Consider the following 7026-nt stretch of genomic DNA (forward strand, 5'->3'; position numbering starts at 1 on the left):
TAAGGTGGTGGAAAGGCAGAAAAAAAGAAAGAAAATGGAGGGAGCAGTGAATGCCTACAGCAAACAGATTTTGTTTTAAAGATTCTTCATACAAATTTAACACCTTCTGAAGATCTATGTGTCAGCAACAGTAGCCATAGAAGGCTGTAAATCTTCAACCTGGCTTGCATCCACTGCAAAAAGTAGTGTGGTGAAAAGGAATATTCTTGAACATGAAGAAATGAACTTAATTTAACAATGGGCAGCTCACCCACAAATTCCCATGCAAACCAGTGGTGGCTTTTTTTTTTTCTTTTTTTTTTCTCTTAACTACATAGCCCTTTTCCAACAAGAAGATTCAGAATGTTTTCCTGTTGTCTTATTGCACCTCACAAATGTTTTTTTTTAACCATTTGTATACAGTCCACATTACCTATCATGAGGGAAACATTCATAAATCAAATGGAAGTACGAAAAGAAATAATAATGTAGTGATTGAAGGCTAAAGTTAATAGACACGTTATAAAGCCCATGAAATTACATTCACTATGTGGAATTATGGAGGAACTGTTCCAGCTCAGCACACAACATGGTCACTAGGGCTTTTGCTTCCTAAGTTAAATCTTTCTATGAACAGAGGAAGTGGAGCCCATGTTAAATGAGGTAGCAGACCTCTATGAAAGGAACACACCTCTTGAGCAGTTCCTAAAGTTGAATTTGCAATATTATTGAAAAAAATTCAAGTGTAGCACTGTACCAGTGATATTACCCTTTTTATCTGAGTCACCTAAATGTTCAGTAAGACATTGAGAAAGCTAAGAATTGGTCCAAAGCGCTTTGAACTGATACAACTGTGAAATTTTGTGTAAAAGAAGGCAGATATTCCACCGGCAGTAAATGCAAACAGTCTTTCTGGAATTTCAGCTTAAAAACAGATTTCCCACTTTGCTTTTACACTTGTTTGACTTCACAGAGTTTGGAGTACATATCACAACATTTTACAGGAGTTTGATAGTTGAACTCTTAAGAAGGAAGCACAAAAAAAGGTGGCTCACAAGTGTGAATAAGGCTATACAAGAGAACAAATCTATTTTTATGCTGAGATGTAGGGAAAATTTCCAACACTAATTTTATTGTGAAATAGAGTCCTCAAATGACGGGTAGGTGCCCATGAGCCTGAGACAGAAAGTTCTGTATATTGGAAGTACACTTCCACTGGAAGGGGAATGCATCATTTAATAGGTCTTTTCCATTTCTATGATACTATAACTTGGGGTTAATCCAATGTGTAAAGTAAAAGGAAAAATATAGTGAACTTCTGCATCCCTTTCATAAAGCACTTGACCTATCTTGGCATATACAGGCATATATATTGAAACTATTTTGTTTTAAATATTTTATTATTTGGAAGGAGATTTGATCATTCTCCAGAGAATGGAAAAATATAATGAATGCAGAAATAATGGCAAGTTTTACCTTCTCCATTTAATGCTATTTATTTTATAATCCAGATTTGACAGTCTTGCTACCTTGCTTGGATTTCCTTGAAAAAGAAACAGCCAAGTAAGTTGCATTGCACAGGAATCTTCCTTCCATTCATCACGTGTCAGTTTCATTCTCTGTATCCAATACTTTTACATATCCATAAAGCAGAAAGTCAGAATTTCATTTATTACTTTGTTTTACGCTATATGTAAGGGGTAAGACAGAAACCTACAGTCACTCCTCAGCTACTGCACTAACTTGAAAATACACAGATGTTTGGCCCATTCAAAGCTTTCTATTTAATTGAAAGTCCAGTGTGTGGCCAAACTTTTTCAGACTAAATACTTTCATTAACATTTAGCAGAGACATATTTTACAGAAATAAACTCAAAGGGTTTACATGGTTACAGTGATTGTTTCTGAGTGATTTTTGGGCAACATAAATATGGTCTCAGCCTTCCTGAAAAACAAAAATTCAGGACAATTAATCTTTGTTCAGCTGCAAATGTATTGCAATCAGGTAACACAACATAAAAGTCCACTCCATGGGGTGTTTTTTCAACCCTCTAGATGCATAGGCACAAAATTTTACTGTTCAAGGCATTAACACCAGAGGATCCCCTGCCTCCCAACATTCTCTCTAATTTATGTAATCTGCACAGTTGGGCTAACTCTGATATATTTTCCCAGACCACCAATCTTGTTAAATATAATTCAGCACTTAGAGGAAAAAGCATGAAGGACTTCTTCTGCTCCAGGAAAAACTTCAATCCTTGGACATCAATGTTAATTTCTATTTAGGATTATACTTCTTTCCAATGAAAAGTTAGATTTTAAATCTTATTTTTCAGAAGAACAAAATACTTAAATATACATGGATAAATATCCTTATTCCCCTTCACATTAGGATGCACAATTTGTAACAATTGGATTCACATGCACATCTGAAGATGTGGAAGGGTGGAAAGAGTTTTTATGTATGGATATCCAAGCAATGCAGATTTATGATTTTTTTTTCAGGGAAAAGAAAAAAAAAGAAGAAAAAATTGATGACAAGAAATAAAAATCTTAAAAAAAAGAGATGGTTTTGACTATCTTGTGGTGTCAGAAGCATTTAATGTGTTGATGGCCAGCTGACTGTTTAGCACAGGTAGGGGGACATGGCTCTAGTACCATGGATCCTAAACCACATCATACTGTAGTTGGATATTTCAGTAAGTTCAAGAAATAATCCTTCTGTAGTTTAAGAGTGAATACTGTTACAGGTCTGAAGATTAGGTGCCAGAATTAGCAGTACATGGCAGAGTCCTGTTAGAGAAAATGTTTTTACAGTGCAGGAAATATAGTTGTCCTCTATAAGGTTTACTCTAGGTAGTAAAGAAGGTTAATGTTGTCTTTTTGACATTTCAGGATTTGATATATGTAAAAAAAATCCTAAGGATATAATCTTTAATGTTCCAAATCGTAGATAATTTCCTTTTTTTTGAAAGAGATTCAAGCCTTCTGTTTAGGCATTTGTGTTTGTTTGCGGAGAATTCATCCCACTGGTTAGACTGTATTAGTAAAATAATGGCCTTAAAAGTATACATAAAATAAAACAAAACAAAACAAAAACATCAAACTCCACATCTTCTACTTTACTTTTCCTTTTTTTTTCCTATTGGGAACTACAGAGAAATATTACTTCATTTACTCATTGTTTTGAGTCTACATGGTCCCAGAGGGAATATTGATCCTTTTCCTTGGAACATCTAAGATTAAAGATCTGCTTTGTTTATCTGACATGACACTCATAACCCCAGAGACAGCATGGCATAAACAGCATCACCTCTCCATTTCTCTGCTATTTCAGCATCGCCTTGAGGAACAATGGAAAACATGGGACTGAGAACACACATAGACCAAGGAACTTTCTGAACTTTATATCATTTATCAACTCACCAGTGAGGTCACAAGATACAGACAGGTTGCATGATTTTTCTTGTTGACTATCCTGACAGGCCAAAGAGGTCAGTTGCTAGCCCACAAAGCTATGCAAGAAAGGTACCTCTGCATGAAATTCTTCTGTATATGTCTCAGTGTTTTTCTTTTCTTTCAGCAGACAGTACACACACAGATAGGACATATTCTCCACCAGAAGCAGGACAGTTTCTCTTGATAATAAAAATTATTGTTCTTGTCTGACTTGGGTGGGAACAATGCCAGACACTTTGAGCGCCATGATGGGACACTTGATGTCTGTGGAAAGGGTAGTGCCCAAAAATCTTAATAAATTGTGTTTTGAGCAATCACTGCCTTACAACTTCCCGCCCCTTTTTGATACCAAAAACAGTCTGCCAAAAAGGCTCCCTTTTGCCCATTTTTCTCCCTAGTGTCTGTATTTTTTGTCTTTCTTCACATCACAGACAGATGGAGTGGACACAGAAGGAGGAAAATAAGCTATTCCAAGTAGATATGGCAGCATTTTTGGACCAATACTGTGAGCATGAGACCATAGCATTCTTGCAGGTAACACCTTGAGAGGAACATACAGCAGGTACTAGGCACATTAATTGCATCTTTTAGGTGCATCAGGAAAACCCTGCTGTTCTCCCCCATAGAGAACAAGGAACTACAGACTTCTAAGCTGTGTTGGAAAAAGTTCAAGCCTTTAGCTGTTTGATTATTTTTAATCAACGTCTTAAGAAGCTAGAATATTTTTTACTGTTTTCTCCTGCATGGACAGCTGTGATTTCTCTCACTAAGAGAAGGAATTACTTTGACAGCATTGGAATGCTATCTGTCTAGAGGAATCATCAGATTCGAGGTTTTGTTGTTTCAATATTGATCCCTCCTGCTCTAGTCCATAAAGGTGCTAAACAAAACATTGTTGATTGCATCATTAGATTCTTCATCGTCTTTTCTCTTTGCACTCTATTCTCTCACTAAATTGAACAAGAGAGGGAAACTAAGCTAAGAAAATGCTCTAGAAAAATATTCAGGATAGATTTTTGGCAAAGAAACCGTATTGCATGCTACACATTGCTGATTATTAACTAATGAACCTAGCTTGGACTTAAGCAGGAGAATGGACTAGATGACCCTCTGAGTCTGCTGAGGGTCATTAGTCTGCTGTTCCATGTGATACAAATGCCCCCGTACTTCACAGAAGTATGATGGGCCTGTGTTCTCCTGAAGATATCAGTCTGTGAAATGATTCAGCAAGGGACACGAAAGGTTACAAGACGTAGCAGGTACAAGGCCCTTTGCAACATCTTCTGCCTTTTTCCACCCCCAAGCCCCCTGGACCCCTGGAGAAAAATATGTGGAGAGATATAGTTAAAGGCACAGCAGTTGATACAGGCCCTAAAAGATGTCAGAGGTGTCACAAGAACACAGACTTGGATAGTTTTAGTGTCTTCATTGTGTGGCAATTCACCCATGCATTTGGGCACAACCTGTTGCACTTTTGCCCTGTCACAAGACCTTTTTCAAGGGAGGGTCTGGCTGACCTGCAGCTGTGGCTTCCACAGCTCTTCATGTCCCGAGGGGACATGAGGGCTAAGGAAAAACCACCTGGTTGAGGCTGTCAGCTGAGGGAACATTGTTGACAGATCAGGGCCAACCTCCATGCTGAGACTCTCAACAGAAGAGGAAGCAAAAGGCACACATGGTTCATGGGCTTTTGGCTTTTCTTGGCCTAACTTGATCCCTGAAGTCTGCAGGAAAGCAGAGCTGAGGAGGCAAACTTCTCCAAAAGTAAATGCCGCCTGGGGACTTGGCTGGGAGTTAGACAGACATGTCGCAGAGCCAAAGTGTAAATCTAAAATTTTGAAATAAAGTTTGGAATTTTCCTCAGAAAAGCTTGGCCACCAGGAGGTCTGGCTGTAATGCCAATGCCAGAAGAGGCAGAAAAAACTGGACTGAACTTCAACAAGCAAGATATTCCCTGATTGCCAGTGATCAACATGCCTGGCTTCAGTCCCACTCCTTGAACACACTACTACTAAAAAATACAGGAGTTCAGTGGGTGGTAAGTCTGCTTTTCACTCAGGAACCCCTTAGGAGTCAGTTAGGAGCAGCACATAGGTCTCAGTAGCAGCAGAGGCTTGTATAGTTGAGAAAACAAAGTTGAAAACAAACAGCTGCATAATGTATTGCAGTAAGGCTTTCACAGCAGAGATAGTGGGTCATAAACAAGTCCCCCAGTAACTGGAAATTATCCAACAAGGCACAAGGCCTAAAAAGAACTATTTGTTTTTTTACTCTTCATGAGATGAAATGCACACTGCAGGAAAATCCCGTGCAAATCAACATAGCGTCATGGAAACCACGAGACCATCAATAAAAGTAATAAATGGAAAGGGTTATAATAATATATACTTAGCACTTTACATTTTCAAAGTGCTGACAGGACATTAATCCTCAAAATACCCTTGTGAGGGCAAAAGAAGTTTTAACATTTTGAGATGGGCTTGTAAAATGATTTTTGGTCTCAAATTGATCTGACCTGACTTCTGTTCACTAGAATCATACTACTCAAAACTAAATTGGAATATAGTATGTTTACACCAGATAACATGATGCTTCATTGTTTCTCCTGCTCTGAATATGAGAAGCAGAGCCCAGTCAGTGTTTTCTAGAATACATGCTAATGCCATCAGTGTAAAACTGCTTTCTAAGCTCAATTCTTCCTCTCAGCTTGGGCCTAGTCTTTACTATCACTGGAGAATTTTATTACATTCCATTACTCAGTTAACCTTTTTCTCCATTTAAATAACTATGCAAAACATAGCTGCCAGAAATTCATATACCAAAACATGCAGATTAGCCATTTCCAATGAACTGAGAGAACTGCCTCCAAGACAGCCAGAAAGGAAAACAAGAGAGCATAAGTTGTATTTTATAACTTCAAAGGACTGATTTTATCTTCCACAGATTATTTGTTCAACTGCAGTTTTGAATTAGCCCTGCCTCTCCTTAAGCTCAGGTCAGGGACAGGGGATGGGAAGTGCTTTCAGTTGTTCAGTCTGTTGCACATTTTTCCTCCTATTACCAGTTGTTTTCATTGGGGCATTGATAATTCTACTATCTCTATTACTGTTCATGATCTCAGTAAGTCAAAATGTCATAAATGCTGTATACTCCTGTGTAGCTGTGCAAGATGGGTTTCATTAATATCACATGAAATTAAGTAGTTTGCTATAAATAAAGGATCTGTGTCAAAAGCAAAAAAGCTGGGAAAAAGAAATGATGTAAGGAAAAAAGGTCCAACTTAAGTCTTCAAGAGAAATTTTAGAAATGATTGATCAAAAGCAAAACTAGGAGAGGTGAGTTGGTGGCTGCAAAAAATGAAAGAGGATGAAAGAGTAGAGATTTAGAGATTACACGGACAATGTACTCCCTAAATATATGAAATAACCAGCAGTCCAGTGCATATATTTGGCCCAGCTTTATGATATTTTATGTTCTGCTCACATAACCTCAAAACTGAATGAGAAACTATTTGAGAAGCAGGTTTTTTTACAAATATTGAGAATGATAGCATGCACTGTTCAAAACTCTACTGTGTAAAATAACAGA

This window comes from Lonchura striata, chromosome 2, assembly GCF_050655825.1.
Source record: "Lonchura striata isolate lonStrDom1 chromosome 2, ASM5065582v1, whole genome shotgun sequence".
In the NCBI taxonomy this organism is placed as follows: domain Eukaryota; kingdom Metazoa; phylum Chordata; class Aves; order Passeriformes; family Estrildidae; genus Lonchura; species Lonchura striata.